Source organism: Micromys minutus (assembly GCF_963924665.1).
Source record: "Micromys minutus genome assembly, chromosome: 12".
In the NCBI taxonomy this organism is placed as follows: Eukaryota; Metazoa; Chordata; class Mammalia; order Rodentia; family Muridae; genus Micromys; species Micromys minutus.
In genome coordinates this window covers 39948792-39969299 of record NC_137981.1, presented here as the reverse complement: position 1 = coordinate 39969299, position 20508 = coordinate 39948792, and the positions used below count along the sequence as shown (strand labels likewise).

The 20508-nt window shown below is 35.8% G+C and overlaps 1 protein-coding gene and 1 pseudogene across 2 annotated transcripts in view; one reads left to right on the top strand and one right to left on the bottom strand.

Moving 5' to 3' along the window:
- CDH7 (cadherin 7) overlaps nucleotides 1–20508 on the top strand; it is a gene marked incomplete at both ends in the record, with an annotated part of 103687 nt that overhangs the window by 11168 nt on the left and 72011 nt on the right. The window lies entirely within an intron of this gene.
- LOC308427996 (T-complex protein 1 subunit delta-like) lies at nucleotides 16359–17247 on the bottom strand (annotated as a pseudogene). Its single transcript has one exon. The product of its transcript is annotated as a T-complex protein 1 subunit delta-like (transcript).

Genomic DNA, 20508 nt, shown 5'->3' with positions numbered 1-20508 from the left:
TTAGAAGAAAAGTAACTCTTTAAAAGTTTCCCAGGAGGAAAGGGATTCCATAATAATTGAAATATTAGTGTGATTCTCTGTGGAACCAGATAAAGGGGGTGGCTTGAAAATCCTTTTGTTCTTAAGACCATGCCTTAGGTCAGAGCTTTAATTATTCTGAAAGTTAAATTAGATGTATTGGTAGGGATTATAGATGCTATACATCATTAAATTCTAAGTTCTGAAATTGAGTTTTACTACATTAAAAGCAAGTTGGGCAATGGGTAGCATTAAACATTTCTACAGTAACTAACATTCAATTTTATTGTGTCACATTTCTAGAGCCCTGACATTTTTTTAACTTAAAACTGTCTATTGAATATTCTCTGCATTGCATTTCAAATGTTATCCCCGCGCCAGCTTTCATTCCTCTTCCCACTCCACTTGTTTCCATTAAGGTGCTCTCTCTCCCAACCTCCCTTTCCACCTCAGTGCCTTAGCATTCCCCTACACTGGGAAAACACGCATTCCCTGGACTCTTCTCCCATTGATTCCAGACAATGCTATCCTTTGTTACATATGCAACTGCAGCCATGGGTCTCTCCATGTGTGCTCAACTGTTGGTGTTTTAGTTCATGGGAGTTCTTTAAGGCTTGTTTAGTTGATAATGTTCTTCCCATGAGATTGTAAACACTTTCAGCTCCTTCAGTTTTTTTTCTATAGATTTTTCATTGGGGTCCTGCTGTTTAGTCAAATGGTTAACTGCAAGCATGCTCAACTGTATCTGTATGACTCTGGTAGAGCCTCTAAGGAGGCATCCATAATGTGCTCCTGCCAGTAAACACTTCTTGGCATCAGCAATAGTGCTTGGGTTTGGTGGCTGCATATGGGGTGTATCCAAGGTGAGGCAGTCTCTGAATAATCTTTTCTTCAATACCTGTTCTTCTGTTTATCCCTGTATTTCCTCCCAAGGATGTTCTTTTCTTCCTTCTTAGAAGGACTGAGGCATCAACATTCTGACTTTCTTTCTTTATTATTATTTTTTTTAGCTATATAAAGTTTGTGAATTGTTTCTTGGCTATTCCAAGATAGCATCCATATATCAGTGAGTGCATACCAAGTGTGTATTGTGACCAGTTTACATCATTTGAATGTTAGCTTCTAGTTCCATTCATTTGTCTAAGAATTTCATGAAGTAATTGTTTTTAATAGCTGAGAGTACTCCATTGTGGAAATGTACCACATTATCTGTATCCATTCATCTGTTGAAGGACATATGTGTTCTTTCCAGCTTCTGGCTATTATAAATAAGGCTGCTATCAACATAGAGTATCATGTGTCTCTGATATATGTTGGAGCATCTTTTGTGTATATCCCTATGGGTGGTATAGCTGGATCCTCAAGTAATACTATGTCCAATTTTCTGAGAAACCACCACACTGATTTTCAGCGTATTCCTACAAGCTTCCAATCCTACCAGCAGTGAAAGAGTGTTCCTCTTTCTCCACATCCTCCCTAGAATCAATCTGCTGTCATCTGAATTTTTTATCTTAGCCATTGTGACTGGTGTGAGGTGAGATCTCAGATTTATTTTGATTTGCATTTCCCTGGTGACTAAGGATGTTGAACATTTCTTTAGATGTTTCTCAGTCATTCCATGTTCTTCAGTTGAGAATTCTTTGTTTAGCTCTGCTCCCCAATTTTCAATAGGGTTATTTCATTCTCTTGGTTTTACTCCTTGAGTTTTTTGTATATATTTGATTTTAGCCTTCTATCAGATGTTGTTGGATTGGTAAACATTGTTTCCCAATTTGTTGGTTGTAGTTTTGTCCTACTGACAATGTTTTTTGCCTTGCAGAAGCTTTGCAATTTCATGAGATCCCATTCGTCAATTCCTGTTCTTAGAGCATAAGCCATTGGTGTTCTGTTCAGAAAAATTTCCCCTGTGCCTATGTGTCATTGTCAAACACCTGTGTCAAACTAATATTTCGAAAACACATTATCATGTGTACATCTGTGTCTTATGAAATGATGATGCTGGTGTCAAAAACCAGAATATATAAAATTTAACAGAAGAAATATCTTATTTTTATTCCAAGGTAAATCCACCCATCTAATGTCAGATCTGATGCTATTACAAAAGTGTTAAGCCAGAGCAGCTTAATGGTGAAAATCTAACAATGTTTATTTCTATTTCAGATCACCAAAAAAGGCTAAGCAGGAACAAAAACAGGGATTTAAAGTAGAAAGAATCTTTTCTTCAATCACTGCTCCTCTATTTGACCTTGCATTTTCTCCCATGAGAGTTTTGTTCTCTTTTCTAAGAAGGACTGAGGCATCCTCATTTCGGCCTTCCTCCTTTTTGAGCTTCATGTCTGTGAATTGTTTCTTGGGTATTAGGTATTCAGAGCTTTCTGGGACTAATATCTGCTTATCAGTGAGCACATACCATGTGTGTTCTTTTGTGACTAGGTTACCACTCAGACAATGCTTCACCTGGGGATTCACCACATATGTAGTCATAAAATCCAAGCACTATAGCTGATCCCAAAAAGTACTTACTGGCAGGAACCAGACAGAGATGCACCCTCAGGGACTATGATAGAGTCATATAAATACAGCAGAGCATGCTTGCAACTAACCATAAGTCTGAGCTTGGGGATCCCAATGAGGTTGCTAAAAAAAGGACCTAAGGAGCTGAAAAGAGTTGCAACCTCAGGGGAAGATAACATCACCAACCAACCAAACCTGACAAAATTCCCATGGAGTAAAATACCAACCTTTGTTCAAAGTTTGAGAGACCTATTGATCCAGCTGTGTTTGTAGCTGAAGATAGCATGTCTGGCATCAATGTGAGAAGAAACCTTTGATCCAGAGATGGCATGTTTTCCCAATGTAAGGGAATGACAAACAAATAAGGTGGAGAGGGGGATCAGAAGGGAGTGCACCTTTGTGAAGGCAACTGGGGGGGGGGAGCGGAGCAGGGTGGGGTAAAGGGATAACATCTTAAATGTTGTAAGGAACCCATGGGCCGCCTCCGTGGAGCACAGCCTCAGAGGTTAGCGCCCCCGTGGCACCAATGTAAGGAAAAGATGACGAGGCACCAATGAAAGGAAAAGTCACAGGGCACCAATGTTGTGAAAGGTTAACAATCCCGGGTTTCGGCACCAATGTTAGGGGAAGGATGAAGAGAGTGGGGGGCATATGGCCCATGGAGGTGCGGCGAGGCCTGAGGGCAAGGGAGATGCCTCTGAGGGGTCCATGTTGGGAATCCCTTCCCTGAGGGACCAGCCACACAACAGTATAGTACGGAATAGAGTTTATTCAGGTCATGGGAGAGTTAAGAGGGTGGTAGAGGCAGAGAGAGAGAAGTAGAGGAGTAGAGGCCGGCCATGAGCACGTGGGAGAGAGGGGGGAAGGGAAATGGGAGAGCAAGGCTGCAAGAGCACAAGGGCAGGAGAGGCCAAGAGAGAGAGAGGAGGGGTCAAGCAGCTCCTTTTATAGTGTCAGGTCACTGGGGCGGAGCATACCTGGCCACTGCTGGGTAATTGAGGGGTGGGGTATACCTGGCTGTTGCTAGGTAACTGAGAGGTGGGGTTTACAGAATCCCAACAAATGTAAATACAGAGTATCCAATAAAAAAAGAGAAATAAAAAGAAAAAAGGGAAAAAAGAAGAAGAAAAAAATAAAGTAGAAAGTATAAAAATGGCCGTTGGCTTACTCACTAGCTCATGTTTAGCGAGTCTTTTTAAAACTTTCATTTATTCTTAATATTGTTTCTATTTATTTATTAATTTTAAGTCTCAATTACAATCCCTCCCTCATTCCACTTCCTATAGTACCACCTTCAATTACCTCTGACCCCATTATTACCTCCCCAGAAGGGGAATCTCCCTACATCAATTCCAATCTGCTCAGGCACATCAATTTGCAGTAGGGCTTAGCTCTTCCTCTCCCCCCTTCCCTGAGACCAAATAAGAATAGTAAAAGCAATCTTCACCAACCCTACATCTGACAGAATATTAATATTAAAAAAAAAAACTTTAGACACTAAAACTCAAATAACCCCATTAAAAATGGGGTGCAGTAATAAACAGAATTCGCAACAGAGACTGAGAAACCCTTGAGAAATCGTCAACATCCTTAGTCACCGGAGAAATGCAAATCAAAACGGCTCTGAGATGCCATTTTACACCTGTCAAAATGGCTAAGATCAAATACTCCAACCACAGCACATATTAGTGAGGTTGTGGAGCAAAGGGAATGCTCCTCCACTTCTGGTGAGAATGTAAACTTGTACAACCAGTTTGGAAGTCAGTTTGCCCATTTCTTAGAAACAGCTGAGGTATTTCTCCATCACACTTAGGTTTTGATGCAGGCTAGTGACCATTTATCTGAGAATGGTGCTATTTGTGTTGGTTTTCTGTTCTCATTTAGTAAGTTAATTTATCATCATTTATCAAGTAAAACATTAAATTAAGAAACACTGAAAATCAAAAAATTAAGTTAGTGCTTTAATTTACATGGAATAGGCAAAGCATAACATTAAAATACATAAAATATAAAACTTTCTCTTTGAAGAGGTGGTGTTATAAGAAATCAGATAATACAGAGCTATTTATGCAATCAAAACCTTTTTTAACATTTATTTATTATGGAGACAAGGAGGAATGCCAGGAATCATATATGGAGGTCAGATGACTGCTTGAATTGATTGATTTTCTTTTTCCATTTGTGGGTCCCAGGAATAGTATTCAAAATTTTATGCTTGGGAGTAAGCTTCTTTACCAGCTGAAAAATCTTACAGGTCTCCAACTTCAAATTTTTGTTTTCCTTTTCCTACTTTTCTTTCCCTCAACACCACTGTTTTTTGTTCTTAACTATTGTTCCTTCGCATTTTCATAGGTACGACACTAAGCAGGAAGAGTAAACCTTTTAACATAGGGCAAGTCATCTTGCTGCACTTTGTTGAGTTATACTTGGAGCAAATGAATTTGTAAATAATATTGGTATTAAATTTGGAACACATATGTTGTTAGATGGAAGAGTATTATGTGTAATTGACTCTCATTTTTATGGTAGTTATTCAGTACAGCTACTCGTAAAATTAGAGTGACTAAATATGAAGCATGGGAGACTCTTGTAATTTGCGTGAATTACCAAATTCTTAGTTTGCCATATATATATATATATATATATATATATATATATATATATATATATATATATATATATATATGTGTGTGTGTGTGTGTGTGTGTGTGTGTGTGTGTGTGTGTGTGTGTGTCTGTGTGTGTGTGTGTCTGTGTGTGTGTGTGTTTAAAGTAGATTGTAGAACTATTAGCACTTCTCATCCAAGCAAAATACATACCATGCCTGAAAAAAAGCTGACTCAAAATACACGTATTGGATGATGTGATAAGGCAGCCAGTGAATACTTCAGCACATTGACTAGTTCAGGCTACGGATCCAAAAGTAAGTCCAAGCAGGCATGGAGATGTGCCTCAAAACTGAATAAAAGTTCAAATTCAGCACTAATTTTATATTCTGAATATTCATAAATGACCATAGATCATTTCATTATAGTGCATTAATTAATTATTAAACACAAAGCTTTTAATGATGATAAAGGACTTATGTTTGACAAACTAAAAATAAAACCCACTTGAACCACTAGCATTCTTTCTATTCTTAGAAAATTAGTCCTCTTGAGTAAAGCCATGGAAAATAGAACACACTGATTGCAAACGAAATGTAAAATGGCTGGAAAGCAATTGTAGTTGTGAACAAAATGTCTGAAAACATCAAGAACATCACTGTGCACATAAGACCCTCTTTTAGGATATTAAGCAGAGTTTTCACTTCATTATGTGTGCACATATGTTACAGAAGAATGACAGAGGGATACAGGATTTTAAGGCAACTCTTTTAAAAGCTGGAAAATATGTAAATAAGAGTGATGTTATTTATGAGTAGCTAATTTAGTCAGCTTATACTGACCAGTCTCTAAGCAACACGGAAGCTGTCTAAAGAAAATGCAGCAAACAAATTTATATGGAAAGCTTGAGTCTCTCCATGGGATAAAGAAACACTTTGGCAACAATGGACTATGTAATTTTTTTTTACAAGTTCCTCATATCACTGCGATTTTTTCTCTTCTTTTAAAAAAAAAATTGGATATTCTCTGTACTTACATATCAGATGTTATTCCCTTGCCCGATCTTACCTCCCCTCATCCTACCATTGTCTCCATGGAGGTTCTCGCTCTCCCAGCCACCCTCTCTCGCTTCAGCGCCTTGGTGTTCTCTTACACTGGGGTAAGGAGCCTTGGCTGCACTCAAGGCCTCTTCTCCCATTGATGCCAGAGAAATCCATCTGGAGTCATGGGTCTCTCCATTATAACTCATTGATTGATGTTTTAGTCCCGGAAAACTGTGGGGGGTTGGTTAGTTGATAATTTTGTTCTTCCCGTTGGTTGCAATCCCTTTCAGCTCTTCCAGTTCTTTATCTCCTTCTTTGGGGTCCTCGTGTTCAGTCTGATAGTTAGCTACAAGCATCCTCCTCTGTATCAGTATGGCTCTGGCAAAGCCTTTGAGGAGGCATCAACTTGGCATCAGCAATAGTGCTTGGGTTTAGTGGCTGCATATGGGGTGGATTCCCAGGTGGGGTAGCGTCTGGATGATCTTTTATCCTATCCCTGCTCCTCTATTAGTTCCTTTATTTCCTCACATGAATGTTTTGTTCTCCCTTCTAAGAAGGACTCAGGCAACCACGTTCTGGCCTTCTTTATCTTTGAGCTTCATAAGTTCTGTAAATTGTTTGTTGGGTATTCTGAGCTTTTGGTGCTAGTATCTGTTTATCAGTGAGTACATACCATGAGTGTTCTTTTGTGACTGGGTTACCTCACTCAGGATGATAGCTTTGAGTTCCATCCGTTTGCCTAGGAATTACATGATCTCATTACTTTTAAGAGGTGAATATCACTCCATCATGTAAATTACCACAATTTCTGTATTCTCTCCTCTGTTGAAAGACATCTTGGTTCTTTCCTGCTTCTGCCTATTACAAATAAGGCTACTATGAACATGGTAGAACATATGCCAAGGAGTGGTATAGCATGGCCTCAGGTAGTACTATATTCAAATTTCTAAAGAACTAACAGACTGATTTCCAGAGTGGTTGTATTAGTTTACAATCCCATTAACAGTGGAGGACTGTTCCTTTCTTTACATCCTTGTCAGCATCTGCTGTCACCTGAGTTTTTGATCTTTTATTCTAGCATTTATGATGAGGATCCTATCTATTGACTAGATAGATAGTTGAAAAAGTAGGCAGTTACAGTGAAGTCTAATTTAGACTATTCTGTGACTTATAGAAACTAGAATTTTATTATTAGATTTTGGAATTGTCTTTAATAAACCAAAAGTAGATAAAACTTTGAAATAACAACTAACATAGCAGTCTGTTTAAACTTTGACATGGTTGAATACATGTGACATCTAAAGTAATTTCTTTATAAAATTAGTTTTGAAATGACTGTGTTAAAATTAATTTATATTTTCAGCTCTTCTAAATTAGCAAACATCTCAGACACTGATGAGATACACCTTTGTGTGTGTGTGTGTGTGTGTGCATCTGCCCGTGTGTGTTTGAAGATGTTTTCAAGGAAGATTGACTCAGTTAAAGGCTTGCCCTTAATGTGGGCATCATTATCTCATGGGCTAAAGTTTGAGAATGAAGAAATAGCAAAGTATTAGCATTTCTCCTTTCCATCTTTCTGACCAGAGTCATGCTTCAAGTGGTTCCTGCCATTATGACTCTCAGCCACTGTAGATAGAGTGCTTCACAGCATTTGTTAAGCAAGAATAAACCCTTCCTTCATGAAGTCAAGCTTCCTACAAAGCTTGACTTTGTAGGTATTAGTTTGTAGCTCTGACAAATGTCTATAAGACAGCTGTGTATAATATAACCATTCATGTTTTAGTATAATGCCGTATAAAATATTACTTAATTTTTTTCACAGATAAAGGAAACAAACATAAAGATAATTTTTGGGGAATTCTGGTAGACATTATTGCATTTCACACACCTTTTCTTTTAGTATAGGGAATCTCTTTAAAAAGTAGTTGAATGAAATTGTGCTCCTGTCAATGTGAATACCATTTCCTTAGCAAATAATTTTCTATACATAAAAATTACTTAAAAGTAGATAGCATATAAACAGTAAATTCTCATCCAACAATTCAAGAGAACTCTTTTTAATGTAGGAAAAGGTTGCCTTGAACATTCTTGGGGAGAATAAGTGACCAAATCAATGAAAACATAGTAATTATTTTTAGTAAACAATGTTTCATGTTTTTCATAGTATTAGTTTATGGTTCATATGATAATTCTGGAGGGAATACTTACTCTAGTGGTGTTCCGGATATTTTATTGTTAAAAATAAAACTTACATATTTTTCTGACAAATCACTTTATCTTTTTTATTAATTAATTTATTTACTTCACACTCAAACATCTGCCTAGTACCTGCCCTCCTACAGCTCCTGCCCTATTTCCCCTCCCCTTCTCCTCTGAGAAGTGGTGACCAAGCACTTACAGGTGGATTATCATGTTTATCTTTAATAAAATAAATATAACTCTTTGACCGAATTGAACCTTTCCATACAAGATATGCAATTTGTAATCATATGAACAGCGAAAAAATATTTTGAATAATGTAACATTTTAATAAACCAAACTTCTAAAATGATGTAAATTGCAATAGATTTGGTGTCTTTGCACCCAAGTGTTCTTGACATAGGAATTCTGAATCTTTATTTACACAATTCTGCATATTCTCTATACTAAAGTATAACTGTAGTTCTGATTAGTTAATAAAACCCAATAATATAGCTGTTGGCAACTTATATGTTGAATAGAGCATTTATTACATATCACAACTCAGGTTCCTAATCTGAATGTACTTGGATATTATACTGGCTGGTTTTGTGTCAACTTGACCAGAGCTGGAGTTATCCCAGAGAAAGGAGCCTCAGTTGAGGAAATTCCTCCATGAGATCCAGCTGTAAGGCATTTTTCTCAACTAGTGATCAAAGGGGGAGGACCCAGCCTATTGTGGGTGGTGCCATCCCTGGGCTGGTAGACCTGGGTTCTATAAGAAAGCAGCCAGAGCAAGCCAGGGGAAGCAAGTCAGTAAGTGACATCCCTCCATGGCCTCTGCATCAGCTCCTGCTTCCCGACCTGTTTGGGTTCCAGTCGTGACTTCCTCTGGTGAAGAATAGCGATATGAAAGTGTAAGTTGAATAAACCCTTTCTTCTTCAACTTGCTTCTCGGTCATGATGTTTGTGCAGGAATAGAAACCCTGACTAAAACAGATATTTTGTGGAGAACTGTGAAGAAATATTTTCTAAAAATACTCTTTTTAATACCATCAGAATAATTTCTAAACCTTAAAGTAATTACCAGGACAAATATGAGATTTTGGAAACCTCCAGTTGACATTAAATAAAAATATGTGCTTTTCTGCCCTTGCAAATATAAAAATATAATTTTTAATAATTTTTTGAAATTATAACTATATTGTTTTTATACTTTCCCTGGGTCTTAGAAAGAAGTCTTGAAACTATGAGGCTCTAGAGATCTACATATATTAGCTTCATGATAAATGCACTTATGTCTAGAAAATTATAAATCTATGCTGGAAGTATTTTATTAACAACATTAATGTAATGTCTGTGATGTAATTGCATTCTTGTTTAAAAGGATACTGTAACAGTATTACTAAATGGTTGGTAATTCTCTTGGTCATAATTGAAGAACTATATTTTTAATATATTTAAGCAAAACTAACTATAGGTCATTATTATTAGCCACGTATATTGATTCAGGCAGGATAGATATTATGTATGAAGCTTTTGCAGTCTTTTCAAAGATATAAATCACTGAGCATTTTTAAGTTTTTAGCAGAGTTTCTATGGGTAGAATTTTTTATGCTGACACTTCGGTGGAGGTGGTTATTACTTGTTCCCAGTTAGACTCTAGTTATTACCCTTGGTGCCTCAGCTTTTGCTGAAAGCAGAAGAGAGGCTGGGGAACCAGTCCCATTGAACTTAACAAAATATTTCTGAACAAGTGTATAAGACATGACTGAAGATTACTTACCATCTTGTGGATGAAGAGTAATCACCAGATGCAAGCAACATACTTTTAGAAAAATCTGTCTAGATTTCCAGAGGCTTAGCTGGAGTGGTCAGAATAGAGACAAAATATAAAGGGAAACAGAGCTTGTTTACTTATGAGTTCCTTGCATGAAGGGTTTGGTGAAAATTTGATACATCAATGGATCCATGGCAGTGTATACAGGCAGAGATGTATTTGCTTTATGAATTTGTACTTTCTTGAGTGAGGGAGGACCATATTTACATTTTATGTCCTCAATAACTACAAATGACCTAATTAGTTTTGATACACATAATATACATAAGATAGATGTAAAGCTAGTTGCTAAGCAGAGGAAAACTAATTTTGCCGTGAATTCACTAGACGTACCAGTAATATATTTTCTGGGAAGATTGGTGAAATATAAGACATAACAAGGAACCAGTTACTCTGAGAAATACAGGAGCATAATTGCATACCTTTCAGCAGAATTATCTTTAATAAAATAAAAGCTATAAAATCTTTTTTATTATATTAGAGAAGAAGTAAAAGAATTTATCCATAAAGACATCTAACTCTTTCAATATACTTATTGCACTTTGACTTTCATTAGAAAATTCTCTCAAAATAAGCATGTACAATCATAAATCTATGTTCACTGTGTAAATAATTTATTAAGACTTAACTGGATACAGGACTTGTTATGTATTAACCATGGCCTTCCTTCCCTGTATGTCCTGAGTAGATGTAGGAACATATTGCTTTTTCAAAGATTTTTAAACCTAGTTAATGTTCTTAGATGAATTCCATAAAGACCTTGAATTAAATTCTATATTATTTTATGAAATAGTCAATGACATTTAGAGCAGACAAAGACATAATTATCCTTGTAGCTCCATTCTAAAATAATTCAGTTTTAATAATCTAATCTGCTTAACCTGAATCACAAGCAAAGCACTAAAATCTCAGAACAAAAAGAAGGTAGACGAAGAATGCAGAAGAGAGACAGAAAAAAATGAAAGGACACAAAAAAGAAGGAAATTATTTTGTCACATAATGTGCACTATTTTATAACAGCCATGAGTTTATTTTAAAGTACACATGCGTATGTTCATAGATAATCACTTTTTGAGACCATCTGTTAGCTTCCTCTATTATCACAGAGATATTGGCTCTCTTGTGACTTACAACCTCCTAATGTCATCACCTTTCTGACCTGATAGTCCTTTTGATGATGCCATTTTCCAGACACCTGCTCAGTTCAGAAAAAGGTAAGGGGTGACAATAAGGGGCTTAAATTATTCAGTATTATTAAGAATTTGGAGCAGTTTTGAGGAGCTTCACAATTAGCTTCAGTTGCATATTCAGGAGGGATCTTGAAGTCTGTGCAGAGACATTGTTTTTACTCATAAACGTGTTCATAACACTGCCATGATATGGATGTTTCACAAGTATGTCTGATTAACAAATGATGGGGCATATGTGCTAAAGTATAATGACTATGAATGTGGCCTAACCCCAAATTGTAACATACTCTAAGGCAATAAGATTGCACACTGTATTTTTTATTTTAATTCAATGGCTGTTTTCTTAGGGATATCAATTTGCTATAGATAAGTAGCCATTAATTGCTCTTAACTGGAGGCAAAGAACTTGATATTTAGTGCCTTCCAATCTAAAATTTTGTTTTAAAAATATTAATTCTTGGTAAAAGAAACTATGAATACCTACTCTGTATAACACTGCTTTTTTTTTTTACTCTATCAATCTTCATTTTCCTTATTTGATAACTCAAATAATCACGTTTCCATTTTAAAGTCTTTTAGGTCTTTCTTGAACACTTTGGTAAGGATCATGAAATACAGGGCCTTGGATTAGCTTCAAATATACATAATATTTTATGAGATGTTACTGTTGTTTTATGAGTTACTCAGAGTTTGTGTAATAATAAATTATTTATATGTCACAAAAAAACCAATTTATTCTGAAAAGTATTTCAAAACTATGAAAAAGTAGAGATTTCATTAATAATCTTTGTGAAAGAACATTGAACTAATGTAATATAAAATACTGCTAACATAAGCAAATGCAAATTTAAATGGTACAATATAATTAGCCATACCTATGAATGCACTTAAGTGTACAAAGGAGTGAAGTACCTGGATATACAAGTTGTTGTACATATGAGTATAATGAAAATAGATTTTTGTAGTGAAATGGGTTATCTAATTGGGGCTACTTCACAGTTCCTCATTAGAATCTCACAATGAACCTTTGAAGTTTGTTAGGATTAGGTATTTCCTGTACAATTAAAAATGTATAAAACTGAAAATAATTTAAATATTTTAGGACAACACAGCAATATCAAACCTTGGACAAGCCACTTTGATTGTAAAACATGTCATTTGTGGTGGCAATAGATACTTATTCATTGGCCAAACATCTTATTGTCACTATGAGAATGACCATTCTCTGCATTTTTGCCCTTTTTCCAAATTTCCTCATCTCTTCATTACGCATAAAACTGAAATTCTTGGCCAAGAGCCATAAAACCTCCAATTAAAATGTGCATTTTTCAATATTTAAGGAATCATTCTTAAATATAAATGAGTCATAGCCCACTTCTCTTAGCAAGTGGTTATCTGATGATTTTGTCCTTAGCTCTTTTGATTCTGGTGTCCTGCCTTGAAGGTTTTTAGTTCATTGTACCTCCTTCCACTCTATGGCTCTCAGTAGTAGAGATGTAGCATTCACTTTCTCCTTTCTCAATTCACTTTTCATTTTCTTGACCTCCATGTTTCTTCCTCTTCTCTTCATTTATTCCTAAAACTTTAGACACTGTCCCTTGTAAGTTCAGCATTTTTTTAAGGTGTTAGGGTCCTGCTAATCATCCTGAAGATCTTGAGATATTTTCTCTACAGAATAATAAATATGAGCAATTTCAGGAAACATATATATGGCTCTTTTGATAGTAAGTGGGATTGCATTAAAAGTAGGTATAATGTTATCACACCTCAGTCTGCAGATAGAGTTCAAGGATTAGGTAAGATATTTTACCAATGGTGGTAACAGTCACTCAGCAATACTGCACTGCAAACCATTTTGTAACAAAACAAAACAAAACAAAACAAACAAACAAAAAAAAACAAAAAGAAAGAAAGAAAATCTTAAATGCAAAAAATATTAACAGTAGCAACACTGAACATTTATCAAAGTTGTTATCTTGAGAAACATAAAATGATTATTGTATCATGCTATTTGATGTTTCTTGAGTTTTACTTTAGGTCAAAGTAAAGCATGAATAATTTCAGCATGATTTGTTTATAGTAAAATCCTAGGCATTGTATTGTATGCTTCTGAAGGTGAGGCATAAAGGAAACTGTAGAAAAACAGAAAAACATCCAGGTAGCAAGTAAGATGCAGGAATACAAAGCACAGCATAAATTTACAAGTAGCACCATTTTATCACATTTTATTCTCCATAAAAGTAGTGATTATTCTAACAATTGACATGGTAAAATGTTCTTTTATGGTATACTTTCTAACTTTAGTTGCACACTATCTTGCATATTAATGCAAGAGAAACCACAGAGTTAACATACTGACTACCAACTAAACTTTGCTTTGCAAATTTAAAAAAATGTCTGAAGGCTATAATTATTCTGTGTTAGAAGGAAACATAGGAAAATCATGTAGAAATAAATGCCACAGGCATTACATTATGAAAGGCCAAGTAGAGACTGGTAAATTCTATATTTTTTCTGCCTCATATATAAAATTAGAAAATAATGCCAGCCTAATATAGTACTTTGTGAGAAAAAGGAATCCCTCTTTTTCAGAGTGTTTACACAAGATTATCCTCCTCTATGCATGTGAATGAAACAGACATGAAAGCAAATTCAAGCAGAGCAGATAGATAAAGGGTGAGTTTATCACAAAAATTTTAAATTATAGCAATATTAGAAGAATAATTTTGAAGAAGAGATGACGTTTCAAATGAGTTTTGATCAATTGTTTAGGAATTTTTCCATCATAATTTGGTTATATTTTCTGAATAGAAGTGGAGGAAGATTAGATTTGGGGTAAAGGAAGATAGGAAAGAGTAAAGGGAGGGAGAACTGCTGTATAGATGTATTGATAACAAAACAAAAACAAACAAAATAAACCACAGCAACAACTAAAACAAAAACAGCCCCATACCCTGAGTAAGGAAGCCCAGTGTCCATCCCTTTAGCATCTACTTCTTGTATATATTTGGCATATGCACATGTAAGTCATGGAGTTATAGTTTTTCTCTCATTATTTTGAATCATCTGCAACTCTAAATGGAACTCATTTCAAACTTGATTTTTTTTCACAGCAGAATATAGTTTAATAAATGAAAACAGAATTTAAAATGATATTAATATCTGTCCCAAATTATGCCCTCTATAGATAATTCTGTGTATTAGTGTTTCTCAACAGTAAGTCAGTGCCAAGACTTGTTATCCCTACAGTTCCATAAGGACTTCTGGATAGCTTAAGATGATATAGTTTGAAAGAGATGCCTGTTACAATAACTACATTTGAATACTTAATCCCCAGGTGGTGATACTCTTTGAGGTGGCTAAGGATATTGGGCCTCCTTGGAGAAGGTAGGTGGCCCTTGGCAGGTTAAAGACTCATTTCAGTTTGAGATTGTGATCTCTGCTTTAATCTTGTGGATTTAAAGTGCGTGCCTTCAGCCTCCTGCTTCAGGCACCATACCTCCTTTTTGACATTATGGACTTGTATTCCTCTGAAGCTATAAGCCAAATAAATCCTTCTTTTATTAGTTGCTTTGGTCACAGTATTTTCTTGCTGCAGTAGGAAAGTAAGTAAGAAAACATCTGAAGTTTGTAGCCATAATGTGACTAGATAAAGTAGAGAGAAAATATATATTGTACATCTCAGAAGATTAAAGAGGAAATGGCTTCTCTTAAGTTATCGCAAATGGAATTGTGGATTAGATCTTTTACAAATTACAAATTCTCTTCATAATGTGCCATTGTCAATATATGTTGCACTCAGAGTTGTCTTTGTAGGTCACATATTGTATTGTCATATTTTTAAAGAAAATAGACCACAATTGGATTACTGAGAACTCATTTACCTTGTCTATACAACATGAGTAACTTTATATTTTTATTTATTGTTGAAAATGAAATGAGGATATCTTGTCAGCTTTGTTATTTATTGCCTATGCACTTCCTGAGTCACGTTGCTGTTCCATGCTTCACTATGCATGGTAATTAATAACTCAAGTTCTTAAACCACACATCTTAATCAAAGATGCTTCAAAAGTAAATTGTGTTCCATTATCCTCAACCACATGATAATTATAAATTAGGAGTACTTCAACCAGTAAGAAATGACTCACACACTTGTTTCCTGTTTCAATATTTCTCCAGCGGCTCGATAATTACAAGGTGCCTTCTGACAAATGGAAAGTATTTACTAAAACTCATAATGAGTAAAGAAAATCTGGATGTAGTAAATACAACTCAGCAACTTTATTTCTGTCAACTACTGCTTAAATATATCATCTATACCAATGATTTTAACATTAAAATAATGAAATAATAGTACCGATCTTGAATGTCTTGGAACAATCAGAACTACACTATTTTAAATACTAGAGCCAGTAAAATTAACATTCTTTTTTAGGTGAGACTGTTAATATTTAATATAAGTCACTCTATATTGTAGAAGTGTGTGTGTGTGTGTGTGTGTGTGTGCGTGTGTGTGTGTGTGTGTGTGTGTGTGTGTGTGTGTGTGTGTATCTATATATATTGACTTTGATGATGGCTTCACCGTAGCTTCCACATTAATCTCGATCATCCATAAATCTCTGAGTGTTATCCTTTGAGGTGTTTGCACATACCTTCAGATGAAAAGACTTTACTTGTTTTGTCCGCATATCACTATTCCATTTTCTTATACACAGATTCAGATTCAATAAACTCATAAGATTATATTTAATAGTTCATCTGTTTTTTTTCTTTTGAAGTTTAAGACCATATATTTAATATTTTCATTAAATTTGTTTCAATACAATTTCAAACAAATGCCAACTGGAAGACAATGTTCAAAACCTCTGAAGAAGCAAGCTTCCAGGCAAGAATCGAGGAGATTGTCTTCCATCCTATAGCCACTGTACTTCTGGTAATGTGGTTCCAGTCGGCCAGCCTTATCAGGATTATCGAGTATTTACCACATCATCAATAGTCAGAATGCTCCGCACAGTTTCAGTTGCTGGGATCAGAGCACGTACTGACACCAACAGAGTCTGAACAACCATTTTCTACAAAACATTGGAGATCCCACACTTTCAGACATTAATGCCTGTTGGTTTTTCTGCTTGGGCATGGCTGTTGCTTAGTTCGTTTATGGTAGAAATGGGATTCATGCCAGCATTTTCAGCTACTGTAGATGGAATAACTTCCAGTGTCTGCAAAAGCAGGAACACAGTAGGACTCCATACCACTCAGTATTCGAGAGTACTCAGTCAGTCTGAGGGCCAACGCTATTCCAGAAGTACCACCTCCTGCAATAAGAGCTCTCTTCCTTACTAAGCATTGGATAACACAGACTCCATCATGAATGGAGTGCTCTGCTTCTTCAATCACCAATTTTTTAGAACCATGTACAACAATTCTAACAGTTTCGCCTGGGCTTGTACCACCTGTAATCTTGAATAGTTTTCCAGAGCCATTCAAACTGACTTCCTCTGCCAACTCAGCAGAACCCAACCTGTCAGCAGTGAACTGGTCAATGTGAGCAACTGGTTTGGTTCTGATTGTCTTATAGATGAGTTCAATGTCTTCCCTTTCAATGTCCTTAGCCACCACAATCTTCATCTTATTCAGAAAATCCAACGCGAGATCACTAAAGGCATCTCTTAAGATAGGCTTCTGTATGTTAAGCACATTAGATCCTGTTTACTTAATGTGCTTCACCAAGTTTAAAATATAGGCTCATTCTTCTCGAAACACTCCAACCATCTGGGCATAGTCAGATACATATTTGAATATTCCTTTTCCAAAGCTTTCTGGAATGAATGGGAAATGATAGTTGGATGTATACATTTCTGCAGAAACTTGGTACAGGATTCTAAAAGAGAGTCAGCAATGAGGACAACCGACTTGGTGCCATCCCCTGCTTCTATGTCTTGAGCTTTGGACAGTTCTACCAGCATTCTGGTTGCTGGGTTTAATACTTGCATTTGCTTCAGAATGGTGGCACCATCATTTGTAATGGTCACCTGGCCTTTTCCATCTTGAATCATTTTGTCCATTTCTTTAGGTCTAAGAATTGTTCTAATGGCATCAGCAACAGCTTTGGCCTTAGAAATGTTGCAGGCTTGTCGCTGTCCTGATTGGTACCTTTCTCATGGCTGCTGGGCCCCATGGTGGGTGCCCCGCTTCGGGAAGCTACGTTCTTTGGCATAGTGACTTTGGTGTCAGTTGAGTGGGTTTCAGAGGACCGATGGACACGGATTCTGGCCTGCTGTGGGGTAATGACGGTCTCTCTTCCTGCCTCATCTATGAGGCTCCAGAATGTGAACACCCCCCTGCTTTTTTTTTATAAACAACTTACAATAGGAAAAAAAAGCAATCGTGTAGAGTTATATAGTAATTGGTAGTACTCTTATAAAAGAATCACTGTTGACGAATGGGTCTACAATTTAATGTTACTTTGAGTATCAAAATTGTCATGAAATATTCCAATTCCTCCTTAGTTTTACTGTGTTTAGATTTGTATTTTAAATGATTTAAAATATAATATAAAAACATTGAGAAGTACAATCCTAATGCTAAAGGATTTACCTTTATAATTGTTATGATATTTGAAACAGTATTTATAATTGATCAGTGAACAACAGTCATATGCCTTATCTTTTGACATAACACTTTTATTATTTACTTGGGAATTTTGCATAATACAATACATTAAAACCCATTTCCTCATCCTTACTAGTCCCTTCAACATTGTGAGACCTCCCAAAAAAGAAAAAGTAGTAAGAGAACAAAACAAACGAAGTGAAAAACAAAACAAACACATGCTCTAAATTATATTTTTCAAATACTCAGTAAGAATAATCACATTCTTAGTGGCCAGACCCATAAAGAAAACTAAATCTTTCCCACCTCTAACAGAGATATGGCTCAAATTTTAGAAGCTAGGCTCACAACCAAATATTTAATAAGTTCATGCCTCTCTCTCAGCTTTACACAGGCTGAGGTGAGGAGTTGTTAATAGAGATGCTTTTAAGTAAAATCACAAGTGCTCAATTTAAAAAGATTACGGAAGAAAGCAAAGTTGACCAACATATTAACATCTCAATTTCCATTTTTTGAGGAGATGTTTTTCATTAGTAATTGATATTTTAATGAAACCAATTAACTTTTCTGGTAATGTTTATCACAGTTGTCTCATTAAAAGATATATACAAGTTTTGTTAGATCAAGGTCATAATCCTAAAGTACAAAATAAATTGTACATAGAAAAATGGATGAAATGCATAGAGAATCTATTATCCAAGACATACAAATCATTCAAAAGTTTAAAGTCCCTTTGATTTGCATTTTCTATTGCTGTTATGCCTTCATAGAACAGAGAACTAAACAAATATTGACATTTCACAAAGTATATTTTTAATTTAACAAACTTTGTGTTAAAATGTTATTAAATATATGAAGACTTTGAAAAAAAAACTTAGCTAATATAAAATTTTACAGTAACAGAATTATGGGGCCTCATGCAAGAGAACTGGTCATGAGGTAGTTGCAGTGCATTGAAAAGTCTGCCTTAAATTAATGTTTATTGCTGGATATGTCCATGCAACAGGCACTGTTTCATGGAAGAGTGCACCGTGGCGAAGGGAGTGAAAGGCAAGGCTTGTGAGATAGTGCAGAATAAGACTGAGCCCCAGGTCAGGAAACTGTGGAAACACATTGATGTTGAGAAATAACCATATTTAATGAACATTTTTGAAAATGTATAAAGGAGATGAAGAGAGTCAATGCAATAAGTGTTTTTCCCCTGAAAGGTGACAAAAGCAGTGCCTCTCTTCTTTCCACTGCCTCTGTCAGTCATAATTTCTATCGCTTCAATTTTCCCATACTGGTCTTCAGTGTCTTCTATAATATCACCAACAAAGATCTTTTTCCCAGTTAAGTGGGCACCTGATGTCTGAGAACCTTCTCTTGACACAGCTCTTTTAGGTTCCACAACTCTTCGTCTATCTTGTGTGGTCTTGCATTCATAGCAGCATCCACTTTCCCCACAGTGGCGTATATGACAAGCCCAAATGTCTTTTGGTGTTTGGATCTCTAATTAACCACACAATCTGTCAGTGCTCCCCAGAGCTCAAAATGGCTCTTCAGAATCTCGTCGGTGTTTTCTACTCTCAGCCCCCGTTCCCAAACCCCACCCACCCCAATTATGAGCTTCCGCAGCTGTTCAGGCTTCTTGGGAGACTCTGACTTAGACATTATGGCAGGGCAATGAGAGCCTTCAGCAATGATTCCTCGGCAGCATGAAAGAGCAGAAAGCACAATAAATGTTATATTCAGCTTGAATCGATCCATCCAAAGATGGTTCCTCAGCAAAGACATTGCAAAATAGAAAGAGTGCATAAATATTTCAATTGACACTCCATCAATCAATCAGCCATGAGCTGCGGGACAGCAGGCTACCTATTCTAGATGCTAGCTTATCCTGAAAATCTGTCACAATCAATTATTCTGATCAACGGTGAGGTGGGACCATATATCAGCAGTATGTTTTGTTCTTTATTACTTCTGGTATTTTCTTAATAAAACATGCATTTAACAAAAAAATGAAATAACTCATACTTCTCAAAGAAAATTCATGTTTGACAATTAAGTATAACAGTATAAAAAGATAAATAACATAAATAAGTGACAATATTAGAGAGAGACAAGAATGAATGTATTCATTGAAAGTTAAGTAAAGTTAAAATATTGAAACTTAAAAATATTTACTTGTTACTACCATGTAACATTATACAGCTTGAGAAGGACTAATTCTCTATGAGATAACGTGACCTCAGTGTATTGTTAAAACATGTATTTTAGAACATGTTTTTATCATATCGACCCACCAGCACTTTCCTCCAACTCCACTCTATCTTCCTTCAAATTACATATCTCTTTTTGTTTTTTGCTATTAATAAACTCTAAGTCCAATTAATGTTTCTTATATGCATAGATTATAAATGTAAAAAACTTTCAAATATAAAAATATTTTAGATTATAATTGCTGTTGACGACTATGGCATCTCCAGAAGGGGCTTCGAGTATCAAACTTCTGCATTCCGCCTT